Here is a 21,072-nt window from a genome sequence, read left to right as displayed (position 1 = left end):
AGTGAGCACGTACTATGTTTCAGGCTCCCACGCTAATGCTGGATACCCATTATGTCATTTAAATTCTCACGATCACCTGAAACAGAGTGATGAAGCGGCTCGCCTAAGATCACAAGCAGTCCAATGGCAGAATGAAGATTCAAACACTGTTTGACAGAAGTCGAGTAGACCTCGGCCACCTGCCGCCTTTAGGGTCCAAGCCTGGAGCACCTGGTTGAGGGAGTAGTAGTCTCCTGAGGAAGGAGCATGGATGTAATATAGGAAGAGTGGGGAGTTCCCGTCGTGGCACAGGGGAACCAAATCTGACTGGGAACCATGAGGTTGTGAGTTCGATCCCTGGCCTTGCCCAGTGGGTTAAGGATCCAGAGTTGCCGTGAGCTGTGGTGTAGGTCGCAGATGCGGCTCGGATCTGGCATTGCTGTGGCTGTGGTGTCGGCCAGCAGCTGTAGCTGTGATTTGACTGCTAGCCTGGGAACCTCCTTATGCCACGGGAGCAGCCCTAAAAAGGACAAAAGACAAAAATCTGTGTGTGTGTGTGTGTGTGTGTGTGTGTGTGTGTGTAGGAAGAGTCAAAAAGGCTAAGTTTAGGTCCAGCCTGGTCCCTGAGTAGCTAGGTTCTTCAGGGAGCCCCTGGCCTCTGGGGCCTCATGTATGGAATGGGATGAAATCAGTCTATGAAAAGGGCAACGGAAAAACGTGAGCCACGCTGTCATCTTAGACTCCTTTTTTCTTCTACTGCTTATCGCTGTGTTGTCCCAAATGAGTCACCAAATGTCTGAGCCTCTAAATGTGGAAAGTAACACCCACCTCACAGGACTGCCACGGGGATTAAAAGCTATACGTGTAAAACACTTGGGACAGAGTTTGACATGTTGTAGTTGGTCAAGAAATGCTTCTTAATAGCAGTAAACCTTGTAATAGTATTAGCAGTCGTGCCCATATCAAGAAATTGTGATTATTAAAATAGGGAAGAGAGTTCCCTGGTGGTCTAGTGGTCAGGAGTTGGCCCATTCTGGGAGTTTCCGTTATGGCTCAGCAGTTTAAGAAACTGACTAGTATCCATGAGGACTCAGGTTTGATCGGGTTTGATCCCTGGCCTTGCTCAATGGGTTAAGGATCTGGTGTGGCCACGAGCTGTGTAGGTCACAGACATAGCTCAGATCGTGAGTTGCTATGACAGTGATGTAGGCCACCAGCTACAGCTCCAGTTGGACCCCTGGCCTGGGAACTTCCACATGCCACAGGTGCAGCCCTAAAAAGGAAAAAAAAAAAAAAATTTGGCAGGTTTTCACTGCTGCAGCTCAGGCTCAATCCCTGGTATGGGAACTGAGATCCCACATCAAGCCACTGCACTCTGCAGCCAAAAAAAAAAAAAAAAAAAAAAAAAAAAGAGGGAAAAGTTTGAGAGCAAAACTACAAAGTAAGATGATCCCCTAAAAATAAGGAACTGGAGGAGTTCCCTGGTAGCTTAGTGAGTTAAGGATCTGGTGTTGTCCCTGCTGTGGCTAGGATCCCTGGCCCTGGAAATCCCACTTGCCACCGTGTGGCCAGGAAAAAAAAAAAAAAAAGGGAAGTGGAGCTTGGTCTGCCTGAATGCACCCCCAAATAATTCTGCTGGTTGCAAGCCTCTAACTCATTCCCACCACACTGGTGCAGGCACCCAGAACACATCTGCGTGAAGTTCTTCCTTAAGGAAAGATGCCAGGCTGCCCCAGAAGGGAACTGGGGTGGCGGCGGCAGCCTGGGGAAGGAATGCTGGAGGCAGATCGAGGCAAGTGGGGAGGGTCCAGGCCCCTCTGCCAGCCAATTTGGAGGACAGGCTGGACCCTCCACCAAGAGAGACTGTTAGAGTCTCTCCCAACTTCAACACTGACTCTGTGACTCAGCCAGGCCACTCTAATCCCTCAGCATGGGCAGGACCGAGCAAGTCCACTAGCCAGCCAGCGTCTTGGAGTTTGGGCGGCACCTGTGTTGGCAGCCACACACGGGCACTTCCCCAAATCTGGGGGATGAGGACTCTCTCTGAAGGGACGCCTTGGCCCAAGACCGCTTCTTGTGGTCCAGCCTGGAGGGAGTTTCCCAAAGCAGGTAGAGTTTCCTGAGTGGCCAAGATGCTGTGGGTGGCATGGGTCCTGCCCTCCCTGGGCCTTCCCCTCCGTCAGCTGGCATCTCAGGCACCTCTCCCAGTTTGGAAAGCAGATTATTTATGGTTTATTTTTGACACCAGATCATCGCTGCCCAAGTTTCATCAATTTGTCACTGTTTTTATTGTCAGCAATTGCCCATAACTGGAGCACATTTAAAATGTCATTGATCTTGGTATTACAGTGTCATAATCTGACAGTAATAGGTGTAGCCAGCACAGGAAGCCCAGGGCCTGAGATTGATGGCGTTCAGCACACCAATTATATTCTGTCCATCTAAGTGATAAAAGAGTACGTAGGAGGCATTCAATAGATAAATTAGATATCGCTCCCAATTATGTCCCTTTATTTTATGGAGTCGTGTGTTCCCCTTAGAACTTTTTTTCTTCATTTGGCTTGTAAAGGGGTATTACTTGACCCCCAAAGACCAGGGGCACTCCGCTGCCTACCCTACCCTTGGCTTGACTCTGATCCCTCCCTGCCTTCTAGAAGTTTCTCAGCTGAGTGCTTCCTGGAGCCTCCCCAGTGCGATGAGTGGGGACAGGTAGGGAGGGAAGGAGGTGGCGGTGCCCCAGGCTCTAGGGAGGGGTTGGATCAGGCCTTTGGGAAGGAAGAGGAGGTCTGATGAAGCTTTTCCTTCCAGTGACTCTAGCGAAATAAATGGGATTAGGAGAGGAGTCGTTCAGTGGGTTAGGATCCTCCAGCCCCAAACACAAGCCTTCAAATGAGGACAACTAGTGGATTGTGACAGCTGGGGAGGAGGAAGAAGGTCAAAATGCTTTGCTGTGGTGTAGGTCGCAGATGGGGCTCAGATCTGGCGTTGCTGTGGCAGTGGTGTAGGCTGGCAGCTGTAGCTCCAATTTGACCCCTAGCCTGGGAATCTCTATATGCTGCGAGTGCAGCCCTAAAAAGCCAAAAAAAAAAAAAAAAAAAAAAAAAAAGCTTTCAGTCCCCAGGAAGCGGATGCATTCCCCTCTGTCTGCATGCAAGCCCCATCAGAGCCACTTTAAACCTTTCCTTGGGAGGATACCCCAGTTTCTCCCTTACTCCCATTCTGGTGCAGATTAAATGTCTTCCCCAGCTTGACTCCCGGCTCTGCCACTGTGATGAGAGAGGGATGCCAGGCCTTCTGGGGAGGCAGCGGGCTCCCCTGCTGGAGAACAAGCCCCTAAAAGCCGCTCATTTCCAAGACGAGAGCTCCCCCGAGGCCAGAAATGAGAGGCAGGGATCAGAGGCGGAGTGAGGAGGTCACTTTATGGGGACCCGGATGACAAGTACCTTCAACTCTGAGGATAGCCTTGACCTGGTCCAGGTCGCTGTTCCCTCCTCCCCCCGCCAACGTCCCCCTGAAGGCAGCAGGAAACACAGAGGAGCCTGAGACACCAAGCGGTAAACAGTGATCCAGATTCATTTATTGAGCTCTGCAAGAGACAGTGTCCACGGGCTGGGCTGTTCCCCGCAGCCTGTTGCCATCGCCACTGTTATAAATAATCCTGGCACTAAGTGCCCTGTTACACGGAGGGGAAGTTGTTCTCAGGCGTGAAACCTGAGAATGTGGGTCAGGGGAGGAGGGGTGATGGGGGCCAGGAGAGAGAGATGGGGAGCCGTCACCCCGAGGCTCCTCAAGTACAGCCCGGAGCCGGTGATAGATGAATTTCTGGAGCAGCGGATGGCATTTCAAGTGAAATGTTTATAGGAAACGAGTGTGATTTAAACAACGTCTTGGCCGATAAACACCAGCCAGATGGGGTAGGTGGGGGGAGAGGGCCAGGCGAAGGGTGGAGGAATCAAAGGCCCGGAGGCCCCCGGTATTAAGCAGCTGTCTGAAGCGCTGCTCCAACACATACACCAGCTTTGGTCTTAACATGTTTTTAAGAGCTGGTTATGATTTCCTCGAGGGCGGCTCAGATTAAGACTCGAGTGGAGCCCCCAGCTGAGTGCCTTCCATAACTGTCCATCACGTCCTCTTTAGAGACAGCAGCCTCCTCCCCTCGGCTTAGAGAGCCCGGGACCTGGGAGGGCTGCCAGGCTGCCCTGCTCATCAGCCTCTTCCTAGGCAGCACTGGGGCCTGGTGACCTTTGCATGGCCCGGCCCTGGATGCTGGCACAGATCCTGGGGACAGGAATTGAGCCCCGCCCCCAGAGAGCGCTCAGTCTTCAGGGGAAGAGAAAACAAACATACAACCTGGAAAAGAAGAGAGAATGTGGGAGTTCCCTTCGTGGCTCAGTGGTTAATGAACCCGACTAGGAGGCACGAGGATGTGGGTTCGATCCCTGGCCTCGCTCAATGGGTTAAGGATCTGGCATTGCCGTGAGTTATGGTGTAGGTCACAGGTGCAGCTCAGATCCCACGTTGCTGTGGCTGTGGTGTAGGCCGGCAGCTGCAGCTCTGATTCAACCCCTAGCCTGGGAACTTGCATATCTGCAGGTATGGCCCTAAAAAGCAAAAAAAAAAAAAAAAGAGAGAAAGAGAGAATGCGATGTGAGCAAAGGGATGGAGGCCAAGGAAGAGAAAACCATCACCAAATTCAGAATCTGGGCCCTTCTCAGCACATCAGTTGTTGCCACCCTGGACCAAACCACTCACTCCTCACTTGAATTAGTGCCATAAACTTTCAGCAGGTCTCTCTGCATCTTTCCTCACCCCCCTTGCAATCTATTCTATCACCAAAGACAGAAGGCCTATTTAAAACTTCAGTCCACGAGCTCCCGTCGTGGTGCAGTGGAAACAAATCCGACTAGGAACCATGAGGTTGTGGGTTTGATCCCTGGCCTCGCTCAGTGGGTTGAGTATCCAGCGTTGCCATGAGCTGCGGTGTAGGTCACAGACGCAGCTTGGATCTGGCATTGCTGTGGCTCTGGCGTAGGCCAGCAGCTACAGCTCTGATTAGACCCCTAGCCCCCTGGGAACCTCCATATGCCACAGGTGCGGCCTTAAAAAGACAAAAAAATAAAAAAACTTCAGTCCATGGAGTTTCTGTTGTGGCTCAGTGGTAACGAACCTGGCTAGTATCCGTGAGAATGTGGGTTGGATCCCTGGCCTTGCTCAATGGGTTAAGGATCTGGTGTTGCTGTAAGCTGTGGTGTAGGTTGCAGACTCAGATCAGATCCCATGTTGCTGTGGTGTAGGCTGGCAGCTGTAGCTCTGATTCGACCCCTAGCCCAGGAATTCCATATGCCACCCTTCCAGATGCCATGGGTGTGGTCCTAAAAAGCAATAAATAAATAAATAAAGTCCTCAAAATTTAAATAATACATAAAATGTCAGTGCAATCCTCTCTTTCCTCCCTGCTTCATTCAGAATAGAAATCAAACTCCTTAAAACAGCCTACAAGGACCCATGTCACCTGGCCCCTCATTGCCTCTCTGATATCATTCCTCCCACTCTACTCCTTGCTCACTCCATTCCAGCCGCATTGGCCTCCAGGTTCCACAAAATTGCCTGGCACACACCTGCCCCAGGACCTTCGCACTAGCTGTTCCTTCTGCTTTGAATTCTCTTCCCCAAGAGATCCATCGGGCTTACTTACTCCCTCACCTCTAGGTCTATGTTCAAATGCCATATGTTCTATGAGACTTCCTTGACTACCAAATTTATTTATTTTAGATTTTATTTTATTTTTGCTTTTTAGGGCCACACCCATGGCATCTGGAAGTTCCCAGGCTAGGGGTCAAATCAGAGCTACAGCTGCCGGCCTATGCCACAGCCACAGCAATGTGGGATCTGAGCTGTGTCTATGACCTACACCTCAGCTCATGGCAATGCCAGATCCTTAACCCACTGAGTGAGGCCAGGATTGAACCTGTGTCCTCATGGATACCATTTGGATTCATTACCACTGAACCACAATGGGAACTCCAACTACCATATATAAAATTACAGACTTTCCCTTCATCCGGATCCCTCTTTCTCTGATTTTTTTTCTATAATACTTTCTTCTAATATACAGTAGAATTTTCTTATTTAATACATGTTTATTAACTGTCACTCTCTTCTCAAATGTAAACTCCATGTGGGCAAGGCTCTGTCTCGGTTTTGTTCACCAAGGTATCCCAAGAACCTAGGAGAGTGCTCAATAATAATTGCTTAATGAGTAAATGCAGAGCATGAGGCTAATCTGGGCAGGGTTTTGGGAGGGACCCATCCAAGGCTTGGGGTTCCCTTGTCCCTTATCCCCCTGTAGGCCATGAAAAAGGTCTGGGGGGGGGTGAAGGTGATGGGCCCAAGTGTAAGAGTCGGACTAGGCCATCACCCAAAACGGGGAGATTCCATTGGCAAAGTGATGGGCCTCGATTTACCCCCTGGATCTGGTGGAAGACTTGGCTTTATATTGGGATTCCATCATCTCAGGGACCAAAGTGGACTTTGGGATGACAACACCAAAGGGATGCGCCAGTCATGATCAGAGTGCTTGGAAATGATGGTAGACAGGGATCCAGAGGCCTTCGAGGTGGGGTGGGGGGGGCCGATGCTCTGGTGTCTGTAAGCGGAGGAGGGAACCTAGTCACCATTTCAGAGAGGAGGTTCCACCTCCACGGAGGGCAGAAGCAAAACCCACGAGCTGCACCTAAATTAGAAAGAACTGGAGTTAGACATCAAGAAAGGCTTCCCAAAAGTGCAACAGGCAGTGAGGGAAGGCGTGGAGCCTTGTTCTGGGGAGAAGCTGAGCAGTGCCCGACTGGGTGACACCTCAGCCGGGTGAACACGGCATGCACTGTGCATCTGTGAGGCCCTGGAATGGCAGAGCTGGGGGCCTAGAGCCCTGGAGAGGATTCCTGCCTCTGCCTGGGCCCCTGATCCCTCACTCTCCCCTGCAAGCCTTCCAAGCTCCTAAGGTGTGCAGCCATCTCGCCAGGGTGAAATTCAAAGCATTTGATCCTTCAAGACTCTGTGGATCCAGGTGCATCCTTTTACCATCCCCCCAAAAAATCTTCCGTGCTCAGCTTTTTGGTGACATCAGGATACAAGGCAGGAGAGGTAAAAAATATCTTTGGAGGGGAGTTTCCATTGTGGCTCAGCTTTAATGAACCTGATGAGTATCCATGAGGACGTGGGTTCGATCCCTGGCCTCACTCAGTGGGTTAAGGATCTGACATTGCCATGAGCTGTGGTGTAGGTAGGTCACAGACACAACTCGGGTCTGGAGTGGCTGTGGCTGTGACCAGCAGCTGTAGCTCTGATTCGACCCCTAGCCTGGAACTTTCATGCTGCTGGTGTGGCCCTACAAAAAAAAAGGAAAGAAAGAAAATACCTTTGGAGGGTTCCCCAAGACAAGTGATTGCTGTGATTGGAATGGAGAGAGGACCTGGGCGGCCTGGTAGTCCTGAAGATAGGAGGGAGACTTACTTGCCACTGTATAACTTTTGGTGTCTTTTGAATTTTCAACCATGCATAAGTATTTCCTATTTTTTTTAAAAATAAGATAATTAAAATCAGACAAAAGCAATGACAACAATAAGAACAAAGAGTCAATCCAGGGAAGTGGGCACTTGATGCCCACAAATGCTACCCTAAGGACTATGACCCTTTCTGTCCACGTGTACCCGCCTCCTCATCCAGTATCTCCATTTTCTAGAGGCTCAGAAAGGGGTGTGGCTGGTCTGATGTCACACAGCATTTGGGGTGAGCAAAGATCTGGGGGTTAACATGTCCGGACTCTCAGTGCTGACTTTCTCTCTTGGTCGTCAATGGTCCAGTCTCCCCCTTGACCTCTCCATGTTATTTGCAGGGCTGTGGCTTTGCTACCAATCAATCTTCAATGAGCTATTTTTATTTTTATTTATGTATTTATTTATTTATTTTATTTTATTTAGGGCCGCACCTGTGGCATATGGAGGTTCCCAGGCTAGGGGTCGAATCAGAGCAGTAGCTCCAGCCTATACCACAGCCACAAGGGATCTGAGCCGCATCTTTGACCTACACCACAGCTCACGGCAACGCCAGATCCTTAACCCACTGAGCGAGGCCAGGAATCGAACCCGCATCCTCACGGATGCTAGTCAGATTCATTAACCACTGAGCCAAGATGGGAACTCCCAATGAGCTATTTTTAAAGCGGCATGATCTAAAATGTCATCTTGGAGTTCCCCTTGTGGTTCAGTGGTAATGAACTGACTAGTATTCAGGAGGACGTGGGTTCAATCCCTGGCCTCGCTCAGTGGGTTAAGGATCCAGTGTGGCCATGAGCTGTGGTGTAGGTCAAAGACGTGGCTCAGGGAGTTCCCGTGGTGGCGCAGTGGTTAACGAATTCGACTAGGAACCATGAGGTTGTGGGTTCGATCCCTGTCCTTGCTCAGTGGGTTAAGGATCCGGCGTTGCCGTGAGCTGTGGTGTAGGTTGCAAATGCGGCTCGGATCCCGCGTTGCTGTGGCTCTGGCGTAGGCCAGTGGCTACAGCTCCGATTCAACCCCTAGCCTGGGAACCTCCATATGCCGCGAGAGCGGCCCAAAGAAATAGCAAAAAGACAAAAAAAAAAAAAAAGACGTGGCTCATATCCCTTGTGGTTGTGGCACAGGCCAGCAGCTACTGCTCTGATTCGACCCCTAGCCTGGGAACCTCCATGTGCTGCAAGTATAGCACTGAAAAGACTAAATAAATAAGTAAATAAAATCTCATCTTTCCCAGGGAGCCGTCTCTTCATGGAGCTCTCCTCTGTCCTCTGGTCTGGTGTCTCCTCATTTATTCCTTCCCTTCCTGCCTCCCTCCTGCTCTCCAGCACCCTCGCCCACCAAAGCGGCTCTCCCCTGAAACTTGGCCCTGCCCCAATGAGCCACGTGACCTTGAGCAAGTCGTTTAACCTTTGCGTGCCTCTGTTTCTTCAACTATAATTGAGGATCGCGACCTTCCTCCCACGGCTCTTCATTCATCCATTCGTACAACAAGCATGTGTTCTGTGCCAGGCGCTGAACCCGGCCCTGAAGATCGCATGAGACTGTGTGTGTGGAGTTAGCACAGAGACAGAGAGTTATGGCCAAGGCCGCCTCCGTTGGATGCTTTTCTGGTCTGGGCGTTCCAAGAGCCAGGCATGTCCTTGGAAGAATTGTTTCACTGTCTACTCCCAACCTCTCAGCTTCCAGCGCTGCTCCTGGGGTGAGGCTGACATCTGCCTCTGGATAAAGTGTCAGCAGCTGCAGAAAGAGCCTCTTTCCCAGGCTTTTCCACCTGGCTAGGTCCTGAGGGCAATGCTTATGCCTACAAGAAGGAATAATGCTGAAATTCGTCTAGGGGTCTTTAGGCTGCAGCTTTAAGAATATCTACTTGTCTTGTCCTATGGGGGTCCTATCCCAGGCAGCTGGGGCTGGAAATGGGGGTCAGGGAATCTGATTGGGGGCCCAGCTCTGTTCATTTCTCTCTTGCCCTGAGGACCCCTCCATGCCTCTCTGGGGATGGGCACAAAGGCAGAGGCTGGGACTGGAAACTCCTTCACATCTCTCTTCCTCTAAATGTAACCTGGGCTGTAGAGGAAGATAACTCCTTCTTTCTTTCTTTTTGCTTTTTTTGGCGGGGGGGGGGAGGGCCAACTTTCTCACCCGCGGCTAGGGGTTAAATCAGAGCTGCAGTTGCCAGCCTATGCCAGAGCCACAGCAACACAGGACCTGAGCTGTGTCTGTGACCTACACCACAGCTCAGGGCAATGCCAGATCCTTAATCCACTGAGCGAGACCAGGGATCGAACCCACGTCCTCATGGATACTAGTCCAGTTTGTTACTGCTGAGCCAAAAGAGGAACTCCCAGATGACTCTTTCTTTTAAATGATGACCACCAGCAGCATGTAGGAGCTGGTTTCAGATAGAGGAAAGAGAAGTTTCCAGGGATCTCGAAGGGTGGCTGTCCCCACTCCCTGGCTGGCCACTGAGGATGGGGTATCACTGGCAAGGAGGGGTGTTTGTAGGAAGAATATGCCGCTTCAGCCCTGGTCATGACAAAATCCCATCAAAGGGATGGTGATAGACCATGGGAATGGAAGGATCAAGTTTAGACCTAAGGAGGCACTTCCTGATAGTGGGAAAAGAAGTTTAAGGAGCGAGGTTGGGGAGGGTGAGATGGAACCACTCAGACACAGTTCTCCCAGAGGCAGGAAGAAGGATGAGATGGTCTGGGGGTTGCCAAGGATTCAGGGGTTCCATGATGCTGTAGAGCGGGCAGGGACTGGGGGTTGGGGCGGGGAGGCCATGGAGATGTCAGTTCATCCATGTCTAGAGCACAGACCCCATTGGGACCAGGCTCTCTGGAACCAATATGCCCAAACCTGGCAGACTGGAGCATCTGACTGCAGAGGACAAGTCTTTCCCTGGCAGATGGTGCCTGCACCACCCTCAGGGAAGGACAGATGCTGTAGAGCCTCAGCTAAAAAAAAAAAAAAAAAAAAAAAAAAAAAGATTCCAGACTGTATCACCTAGAAGTACTTCTTTGTGTCTAACCTCGATCTGCTTTGCTTTGATCTCAGGGCAACCCATGGTGTTGGCCCATCCCTAGAGGGCAGACCAAGGGGGGACTCAAAGCCGTGTTTTGAGGCCAAGCCTGTTGGCTGCGGGAGGCAGGACAAGTTGGCCAAACTCTCAAGCTCCTGCCTCCACTTCCGGTAAGTCCCGTAGAAAGAGGAGGGGTTCTTCCACGGAACTGCCACACTCAAGGAGATGAGCAGAAGAGCAAGGGGAGCTGAGTTCAGGGAACCCCACCTGGCGGGGGGGGGGGGGGCGGCGGGGGGGGGAGCTCTTCCGGATGCTCTGCCCCTCTTGCTCCTGAGAAAAAGACTGCAGCTTCTGGAGAAGAACAGATTCTGCCTCATTTCAGCCGCCCCAGGGCCCGGTGCAGAGCAAATACTCACAACACAGTGTTGACTGAACAAATGCCACTGGGGGCCAAGCGCCAGCCCAGCCAGCAGCTGGAGTGGGTCTTTGGGTAAAGGAGTCTGCTCTCTGGACCCCATTTCTGCATCTGTAGAATGAGGGGGCCGCTCTAGGTTATGGCAAAGGTGTTTTCAGCCCTGCTTGCCTGCTGACTCATCTGTTCCTTCCCAATTCTCCCTACATCCTCGCTTTTCCTCCCCCTTTAAGTCCCTTTCTCACACTTAACCCACGTTCTCTGCCCTCCCCTTCTCAATCTCTCTCCTCCCCCAGACAACTTGCTCCTGGTTTTCCCTTTACAGGTGTTTTTCTCTCTCTGCGTCCCGGGAGTCCTCCCCACCCCGAGCCGGCCCCCCTCCCTGGAGCCCTCTGTGTTCTGGGCTCCCTTCTCCCACCGCTCCGGGTTCTAGCGCCCCCTTCCTGGACCTCAGATGCCCGAGCCGGGAGATGGGAAGGAGAGGGGCCTTCGGGCAGCCCCTGCCCTGCCCCTGCCGCGGCCCCCCGCGGTGCCCAGGTTCCCCCAGCCCCCCGCGCGGCCGGCCCGCCCCTCTCCCAGCAGCCGGTGCCGCCGCAGCGCGCCCTCGCCCCACGCTAATGCGATCTGGAGAGACCCGGGCGGGCGGCGGGCAGTCTGGCCGAGCGTCCCGGGCGGCGCTGATGGATGGTCCCCTGACAGTAATCGCAGAATGAGGACGCGCTGGCGACGCTCTCGCCCGAGGCCCCGCTGTTTGGCGAGCCCCGGAGTCCCTCCCGCCGCAGCGCCAGCTCCCAGGCGCTGTCCCCATCCCACTGCGCGTCCAGGTGAGGGCGGAGGTGGGGGGGGCTTTCCCCGCCAGGTCTCCCCCAAAGCGCTGGTGTCTATCTGAGATTCATCCTGGGATCCTACACGCAGGTCTGTGATTCTGAACGAGCTAGCCGTCTCCTGGAGCCTCAGTTTCCCCTTCTACATGAGGGGGAATGTGGCTTGCTTGTTTTTTGTTTTTTGTTTTTTTTGTTTTTTTGGTTTTAGTCTTTTCTAGGCCTGCTCCCACGGCCTATGGAGGTTCCCAGGCTAGGGGTCGAATCGGAGCTGTAGCCCCCGGCCTACACCACAGCCACAGCAACGCAGGATCCCAGCAGCGTCTGCGAACCTACACCACAGTTCACGGCCACGCCAGATCCTTAACCCACCGAGCAAGGCCAGGGATCGAACCCGCAACCTCATGGTTCCTAGTCGTAATTGTTAACCACGGAACCACTACAGGAACTCTGAAATGTGGTCTTTTTAAACTTGGATGGAGCATATTAGCAGCAAAGGAGAAAATACTGAGGAAAATGACCACTCTCCCACTCTCCCTTAAGTAGAAATGGATTTCGACATTTTAGTTCACAGCGCTCAGAATTACTTGGGCGGATGTATGAAGCTGAAGGAGAGCTGGGTGGATATATATTCTGGGTGGAGCAGAATATATATATGTTTATGCAAGTACTCGTGTCATAGTGTTTTGGGCTAACAAGTATTTCTGAACATAAAGGAAGACAATCTCAATATTGCGTGGATGTTTGGAAAAAGAATCGTGCCAGTGCAGGTAACCCTCCAGGGAGCTGACAGCCACAAGGCCCACCCACCCATCTAGGCCCCAGTCCCTCTCAGTCTTGGGATCCCCTTCGAGCCAGGGCTGGGCTGACTGAGGGCTGTGAGGAGGGGATCCCTCGGGGAAAAGTTCCTAGAGGGTTTCCTGACCCCTCACCACTTCCAGGTGACCTTGAATTTTAGGGCTCCTCCACTCCTCCGCCCCAGGGGAGCCCCCTCAGGCAAGGGCCCCTTGAAGGGCTGGGGGCAAGGACCCAGAAGCCATTACAATTCTGAGAGCGCACCCAGACGCCTCCTCACTCCCTTTTAACCTTTCCCTCTCATCGGAAGCCAAATTGAGTTAGTCTTGAGTTTTGATTTAATTCCCGAAATGGAGTCGTAATCTGTTTAGTGTCCTTTTTCCCAAGTCCTGGGTACTGAAGTGTGTGTGGGGAGAGGGGGGAAGTTAATGAGAGAGCAGCCCTGTGGCTTGTGGCGAACCCTCACACACACGTACCCTCCAAGCACCACCGAAGGGCAGGAGACAGACACCACGGCTGAGTTGCTGAGGGCCACTGGTGGGTTAATGGGGACCATAAGGACAACCACTAATAATTGTTGGGCACCTCCATGTGCCAGTACTGAGCCAGGCCCCGCCCATGCATGTCACACTTAGGTCTCACCATTACCTTCCAGAGAGGTACCATTCATATTCCCATTGTACAGATGAAGAAACTGAGACTTAGAGAGGTTAAGTAGCTTGCTCTGCAGCCTACAGCTATTATTAAATGACAGAGCGAAACTTGGACACAAACTCTCGTCAGCCCACAGAGCCTGTGCTCTTAAGCACTTCCTTGTGTGATCTGGGGCTAGATGCTTAACTGCTATTGTCTCCAGTTCCCCTATTAATAACAACCAGGGATAATACAGATAATAAACAGGGATAATCATACAGCCCCTTCACAGAGTTGGGTGTTGATTACATCAGGTGAGGTACTGGAGTTCCTGCCATGGGGCAGTGGGTTAAGGATCTGGCGTCGTCTCTGTGTTGGCACAGGTTCCATCCCCAGCCTGGCACAGTGGGTTAAGGATCCAGCAATGCTGCGGCTGTGGAGTAGGTCACAGCTGCGGCTCAGATTCGATCCCTGGCATTTGATCCCTGGCCTGGGAACTTCCATATGGTGCAGCCATTAAAAAAAAAAAAAAAAAAAAAAAAAAAAAAAAAGAGGTAAGGTATTCACTACATTCACAGGAAGCATTTAATTTTTTAAGTACCCTAAACACTGGGGTGTGTGGTTAGGCAGGGCAAGGGGTACAATGGGATGTGATCAATGGGGTGACTAATTATTATAAATTGTTACTGTTGATAGCAGTAGTTATCATGTATTACACTACTGGGCACAGCAACCCTACAAGGAAAAGATTCTCATACCTGTTTTACAGATGAAGAAACCGAGTTTCAGATAAATTAAGTAAATGGCTTCAAGCCAACCCGTTCATAAATGGCACAACCGAGCTTATATTCAAACACCAGGCCCTTGGACTCCAAAGCATGGGGCACCCCGTGCCCCAGAGTCATCAGAGACTGGCCTTCCGGGAGGTCACGGTTAAGGCCAAGAAGCCCAAGTCACAGCTTTATGACCTGGGACCCCGATTTTCTCAGGTGAGCAATGTCTCCTTAAAGGAACTCGAGGAAAGTAAATCGCAGCTGAGACATTTTCTCCTTCCCCTCCCCTCCCCTCGCTCCCTCTTCCCTGGTTTCCTCTGCGCTCAAGTTTGTGGCCATTAAATAGAAGAGGAGAAAGTTTGAACCAGGCATGAAATATTTATCAGTTAATTACAATATGCAGATTCTGTTCCCCGGGGGTGATTTATCTTTTTGGAAATATAGGAAAAGATCCTGGAAACTTGTATCCTAATTGCTCGGCCTATTATTGTAGCAACCAGGTAGAAAGTCCATTTACTATGTAGCTACAGACGTTCCCTACTAGCTGCCTCGGCTTCTGTCACTGGTGGTCTGGGGATTATAGACTTTTCTGATGGGGCAGGAGCCTCCAAGAGGTCAATCTGTCTATTCCCCTGTGTCCTCTTGGGGTGGCCCCTCTCTAAATCCCAATAGTTGTAGGAAATGAAAAGGATGAGGGTTGGCCATTCTGAGATCTCAAGAGAAGCCATGACAGCACCCGCCCCCCTCCCCCCGCCACCCGTCCCCTTGAAGCTGCTGAGGGGGCCCCATGTTGAGAAGAAGCTCTACCCTGAGCAACCTTCCTGCTCGGCTCCCAGTTCACACACAGGAAAAGGGCCACACACCAACTGTCCTAGCATCTCTCGTATCACCTCCTAGGAGCTATCACCTCCTCAACCCCTGGCTACAAGTTAGCGTTACCTGAGGAGTTCTTAAAAACCCGGAAGCCTGGATACTACTCCAGACCAACCAAATCCGAATCTCAGAAGGTGGGGACCCAAGCATCAGTATTTCTTAAAGCTCCCCAGGGGGTTCCACCGTGCAGCAAATGATGAGACTTTTGAAGACAGCTAGAAGAGAGTGGCTGCTGGTCCAGGGGCCATGTGCACCTGCAAGATTCTGTCATTGTTATCCCTCCCTCTCAGAGGCTGGAGGAGGCGATTCCTTCACTTTTACTGGAATCTGAAGCGCCTCCTTTTCTCTCCTTACAAGAAGCTTCTAATATTAATAACTGCTATTTATCAAGCTCCTGCTGAATGCTTGGATCTATGCAAATAAAATTTAATCTGATCTACACAACAGCTCCATGAGGTCAGTGGGTATGTCCACTTTAGGGGGGTCTCAGAGAGGGTAAGTCATTTGCCTGAGGTTGTACAACCAGCAAGGGACAGGGCTGGGATTTGAATCCCAAACCCATGCTTTTAGCCACGGGGCTTCTTCACAGCCTCTTGTTTCTCAAGGCTGGACGGGAAGGGCTTCAAAGCTAGTGTCTAAAGGGCCTAGGGACTATCTTGGAGGAGGAGAAGGGAAAAGTGTCATAAGAGCCTCCACGTGGCTGGGGCAGGAAGGAGAGCGCGGTGGTGGGGAGAAGAGACAGGGCATCGGATGTGGGGTTGTGATAAGGTACCCAAAGGGGTTGTGGTGATGGCATGGGGTCCAGGAGTGGGAGTTGGCCATGAGGACGTCGGGACGAGTGAGCAGTGCCCACTGGGACAGGGTGGCTGGAGAGGGGGCCGGACCTGGTGTCGGAGGAGGGGTCTTTGTAAGGCACGCAGCGCTGAGGAATGCCTGCCATGAATACTAAGGGCAAGAAGAAGAGAAAGGGCCAGAGGGGGCTGGGTGATGTTTAGCTGCTGGGGTGATTAATGGGGGTGAACTGAGGGTGAAACTCAAACCCTTCGAACGGAGATGGTGGGGAACGGTTGTCCAAGAACAACAGTGCACTGTTTCATGGAGAAAACCAACGTCCAGACGAGGGGCGGGCGGGGAGGACGCGGGGCACGGTTGCTCCTTCCCTTTTTTTTCCCAAGGTCTCTTTATTTGCCATCAAACAGTAAATTAAAATATACTCGCCAGCTCCAGGGGACTCTCTGGCTGGGCTTCCTACCTGCCTCCCGGCTTGGGGGAGACCCAGGGATGCTTCAGTGGCCCAGAGAAAGAGCACGTGAGCTTTGAGATGGCAGTTGAGATGACTCCATGGACCACTCCACGGGGGGCAGAAAGTGGCGATGTGCTGGCCGGGCCCCTGGCCTCCTTCTGGACCAGATGGGCACCAAGAGACGCATGGAGGTGGGGCCCCCAAATGTTCCAGGGAAGGGAGTGGTGTTCCTAGAGCAGCCTTTGCCTCAGAGGGGAGAGGGGAGCCAGGGCTCCTTTTCTATGAGAGAGAGCTGGGGGAGAGAGGAGGGAAGGCCCTGGTATCGGGGTGTTGAGGCGGGTTTGAGGGATGGAGGTAAAAGTCAAGGGAAGTAGGAGGTCCGAACCCCTCCCTCATTTCCTACTTCATTCCTCATTTCTAGGTGCCCCTGTAGGAGCTGCCTTGACCTCCCCCGGTGAACCTCTTCAAAGGACAGGAAAGGAGGGAAGAGGGGATGAAGAAATGTCTCAGCGCAGAGGCAGGTGAGCTGCAGGCAGGAATTTAAAAGGAAATTAGCTCACGGGATAGTTGCCTTCCTCTCCAGGCCATTGCAGATGTGAAACAACTGGCACATCCCCCTTCCTACAGCTGTCCCAGGGTGTGGTGTGTCTTAAAGCCTTTGCCTCTTACAGGGGAGCAGGATGGGGGAATGGGAAGTCAAGAGAAGGAGCCAAGTGTGTCTTCAGGGGTCCCCAGGGGCCAAGGGAGGCCAGCATCCCCTCAGGGCAGTGGAGGCAGAACACCCACCTCTGACCCCAGATCCCTTGAGCAGTGCACCTGGCGTTCCTGCCATCAGGCCTTAATCCCTGTTTCCACACAAAGCTTGTCCCAGCAGCTTCCCTTATCGGGGTCTTGCATCCCGTCCCCACTCTTTCTAAGAGCCAAGCCTACAAGACACTTTGAAATCTGAAGTCCATGAAAGGCAGCTTATGGAGTTCAAATACCCTCGGAGGTGCACATGACCTGACTGGAAACGAGGCAGCCCCTCCACATGGGGGCCGCATTCAAGGGGCTGGCCTCAGTTTGCTTGTTCTGAGGGTAAGGCCTAACGGAGGCTGCCCCGCGCTTCCCAGAGAAGGAAATCCATGAGTCCACTGGAGGGCAACGGTCACCATCAACCTCTTAATTATGCATTAATAATTCATAGTTATTCCACACTTGCAGCTAAGCACAGACCCACTGAAATTATTTCCCGGGGAGGGACATGGTTGGTGGGGGGGAAGGGGACTTGGTGCAGCCATTATTTCCAGAGGCCCTTAAGTTCATTCCCTCTCCCAACCCAAACCTGGAAGAGATGCATGTGCTTCCTTGGCCCATTCCTCCCAGCAGCTCCCTCCACCCCATCCCCAGGAGGCAGGAAAGTGGGGAAGAGGGCATGAAGAGACTGTCTCAGTGCAAGAGGGGAGCTGCAGACCGCTGAACACAGTGCCACACTGCCTCTTGGCTCTTCCTGAGGCCAGAGGGCTGTCCACGCCAAAGTGATCTTGGACCCCGGGCCTGACTTTCTGGGGTCTCTCGGTGCCACTGTTTATACATGGGGTGCAGGAGGGGCTGGTGTGGGTGTGGCCCTCTTCTGGCTCTTCTCCCTCTTCCTCTCCATCTCCCGGGGGTTGCGCCCTCAGATGGTGGCAGAAGACTGTCCAACTCCACATGGGAAGGGAAATAGGGAGCACGCCTTCTAGTGTGGATGCCCATGGTTCCAGGAGCTGGGTTCCCGGGGCTGAGTCTGACCTCCTGAGAAGACATCTACACTGCATCGATAATGGTGGTGGCGGTGGTGGTGGGTCAAACAGGACTGAGGAGACAAACCCAACACCAGGCCCAGTTCTCTGTGCTCCTCAACACCCACGGCCCTAAATTCCCACTTCAGAGTTTTTTCAGATTTTTGAAAAATCTCTCTCTCTCTTTTTTTTTTTTTTTTTTTTTTTGGCTTTTCTAGGGCCACACCCTCAGCATATGGAGGTTCCCAGGCTAGGGGTCCAATCAGAGCTGTAGCCACCAGCCGACGCCAGAGCCCCAGCAACTCGGGATCCGAGCCTCATCTGCAACCTACACCACAGCTCACGGCAACACCGGATCCTTAATCCACTGAGCAAGGCAAGGGATCAAACCTGCAACCTCATGGTTCCTAGTCAGATATGTTAACCACTGAGCCACGACGGGAACTCCCAGATTTTTGAAAAATCTTAAAGGAACCTCAAAGAGCCGCTCAGAAACTCTCAGTTCCAGAGACTCTCCTCTGACTCAGGGAATCTGAAAAGGAGGAGAGAGCCCTTAGACCACAAAGGAGCTTTATCGTCTGGCCATTAGGAGACTCTTGATCACCATCTCTGCCCTGGAACCACCTTTTTCAAAGTGCTGGAAGGAAGAAGGAGCAAGTGGTTGGGGGAGGGAGAGGCCAAGGGGATCAGGTATTAGAAAGGATTTCCAGTCCCAGTTCTGGAGTTTTCCCATCATCCTCATCATCCACATCAAATACGCATGTCAGGCTAAATTTACAGGATGAAGGGAGTTGGAACAACTGGGACCTAAAAGCACCCTTTTCCAAATCTGTGAGTATAAGGAAGCCCTTGAAAAGCTGCTACAGATAATGTGGATGGTCAGCCAAGCACACTGGGTGAGCATCTACTGCCATGGGGACCACACACCCGCCCTTCATCCCAAGCTCTCTCCTTCCTTGGCCCCACTTTTGGTCTCAAGAGGAGGCTCCGTTAGGTGTGATCCAAGTTATCCAGATAATTAACTGTGGAAGCATGAGTTGTGTTTTCAAAAATGCCACTCCTTCGGCCTCTAAAGATGAAAAAAAAAAAAAAAATCCCTTCCCTAGCTCCTCGTATTCTCTCCTCGCCTGCCAGCATATCCTCCCAAATCCTAGTTCCAAAAACGCCCTAAACGTGGGGGGGGGGGGGCAAACTTTCCTGATTTACCGTTTTCCCCACCTGCAACCCCTGTCCCCTCCCCCCCCCAATTTTTTTCTCTCTCTCCTGAGCCTCGGCTCTTCGCTTAAAAAAAAAAAAAAAAAAAACTGAAGAAGAAGGAATTTTCAATAGTCCCACTTGTCAAGCGAAGACCATCTTTTAACCTTCAACAGCAGCGAAAGCCGTGTGAACTCTCGGTGAACCAAGATTGAAGTCATAAATCACGCGTACAAAGGCGGCTGCGGAGGCTGGCGCGGGCTGCTGCACCTTTAACGCTTTCTGGGGCTGACAGGCGGCGGCCCAGCTAAAGTTCACAGCGCCCGGGGAGGGCCCGCCCCCGCCTCCCCTCCCCTCCCCCGCTTCCCCCCCCGCCTCCCCTCCCCCTCCCCTCGCGCCCCCCTCCTCGGCTCTTCCTCCCCCCCCCCACCCCGCCCGCCGGCCAGGCCTGCGCGCGGCCGCCGGAGCCCCGTCGCCTCTCTCGCAGAGGAAGTGGGGGGGTCGTTTTCTCTCCCGCCAGCCCCTCTCCATCCCGCTGGCCGCGTACCCTCCCCCGCCCCGCTTGCTTTATTTAAACAGGCCACTAGATCCACACGGACACGATAGTTTAGTTGGGTTTGTCTTTGGCATTTTCTCCGGGACCTCAAGACATGGACCTTCCATTCCCCACCCTCCCTCTAGAACTAGCATCCTTCACCTCCGTCTATACAGGCCAAATGACACGGATCCTTAGGTTTCCAACTGGATCCGAGTCGTCGGAACCAGGAACACCTGGCTGAAACATGCCCTGTAGTTGGAAAGGGTTTTCTTTTTCTTTACCTTTTCTTTCTTTTCCTTTTGTTTCCTGTCTTTCTTTTTTAAAAGAGAGCTGGAATGACCTTCCTTGACTAGGGCGGAGAAGCTGGGTGGGGAAAAGAAAGACGGTCCTACAAGGCCCAGCTTTCAGCCCCCCTTGCAGAGATCTCCCCGAGCTGGACTGGCTTCCTTTCCTCGGCCACTTGGCCTCAGCCTCCTCCTCCTCCTCCTTCTCCTCCTCCTCCGATCGGTCCCCCCACCCCAACCCCCGTCTTCTCTTTGGTTTAATTAAAGTTCAGCGACTCCACTTGCTTCTCTCGTTTCTCTCAGCGGAAACCAGACATCCCAGCGGCCACGAGCGGAGCGGTCCCAGCACAGCCCCGGGCAGCCGGCGGGGCCTCCCCTTGCCAGCCTCCCTCCACCGCGGCGCCAGCCTCCTGGACCCGGGTCTCTTGCCCATACACCGTCCAGCAGGTGTGCAGCTGCTGGCCCAGGAGAGGAGTGACTGGGGCTGGGGGTAGTTGTGTCCTGTGTTCCCCTAGACCCTCAGGTTGGACCTGAAAGTTTAGAGGGTGGGTACACCCCGATTCAGGCAACCCATTCCCCCAAACCCAAGGCTGCCTAATCTGATATGACAAAAGCCAGGTGATGGATTTGGTATATGTTAATTCACAATGCCCTTTCCTCCAGAATTTAACTATAAGTTAATACACACCGGAAACCGCGTGCAAACACGCTCGTTAATGGGCTTAGGTATTAGCGAGTCCTAACGATGCATACAAATGTGCTCTGCCTCCGTAGGCCCCTCAAGATTTATGGGCCTTGAGCTCTCTGAAGCTGTAAACAAGGAGGGAAAAAAAGAGAAAGAGAGAGAGAGACTGGGGTGGGGGAGAGACCCAGGCCTGACTCGCCCCTCCAGGTTGTGGGAGAGAAGGGAACCTCAGCCAGTGGGTTTTTACCTATTTTCCTTCCCTTACAAGTGCGTTGTGTGGGTTCTGGCATCAGTCTGGGGGTGGTGTTTGCGCCTGAATGCTGGTGTGCGTGGGCAGTGTGTTGTTTGTGTGCTGGGGTAGGAGGATGCCAGCCTCCTGTGTGAATCGCTGTTCAGGGGCCTGAATGTAGGAGGCGTTTGTGGGCATGTACCTGTGAGTGTTTGCCTCGATAGGGGTGTGTGGGTGTGTGTGTGTGTGTGTGTGTGCGCGTGCGCGCACACGAG

This window comes from Sus scrofa, chromosome 5 (genome assembly GCF_054392235.1).
Source record: "Sus scrofa isolate SSC_HxYL_T2T_F1_AM1 chromosome 5, Sscrofa_HxYL_maternal_Yorkshire_Landrace_v2.0, whole genome shotgun sequence".
NCBI classification, from domain to species: Eukaryota; Metazoa; Chordata; class Mammalia; order Artiodactyla; family Suidae; genus Sus; species Sus scrofa.
This window is presented reverse-complemented; position numbering follows the sequence as displayed.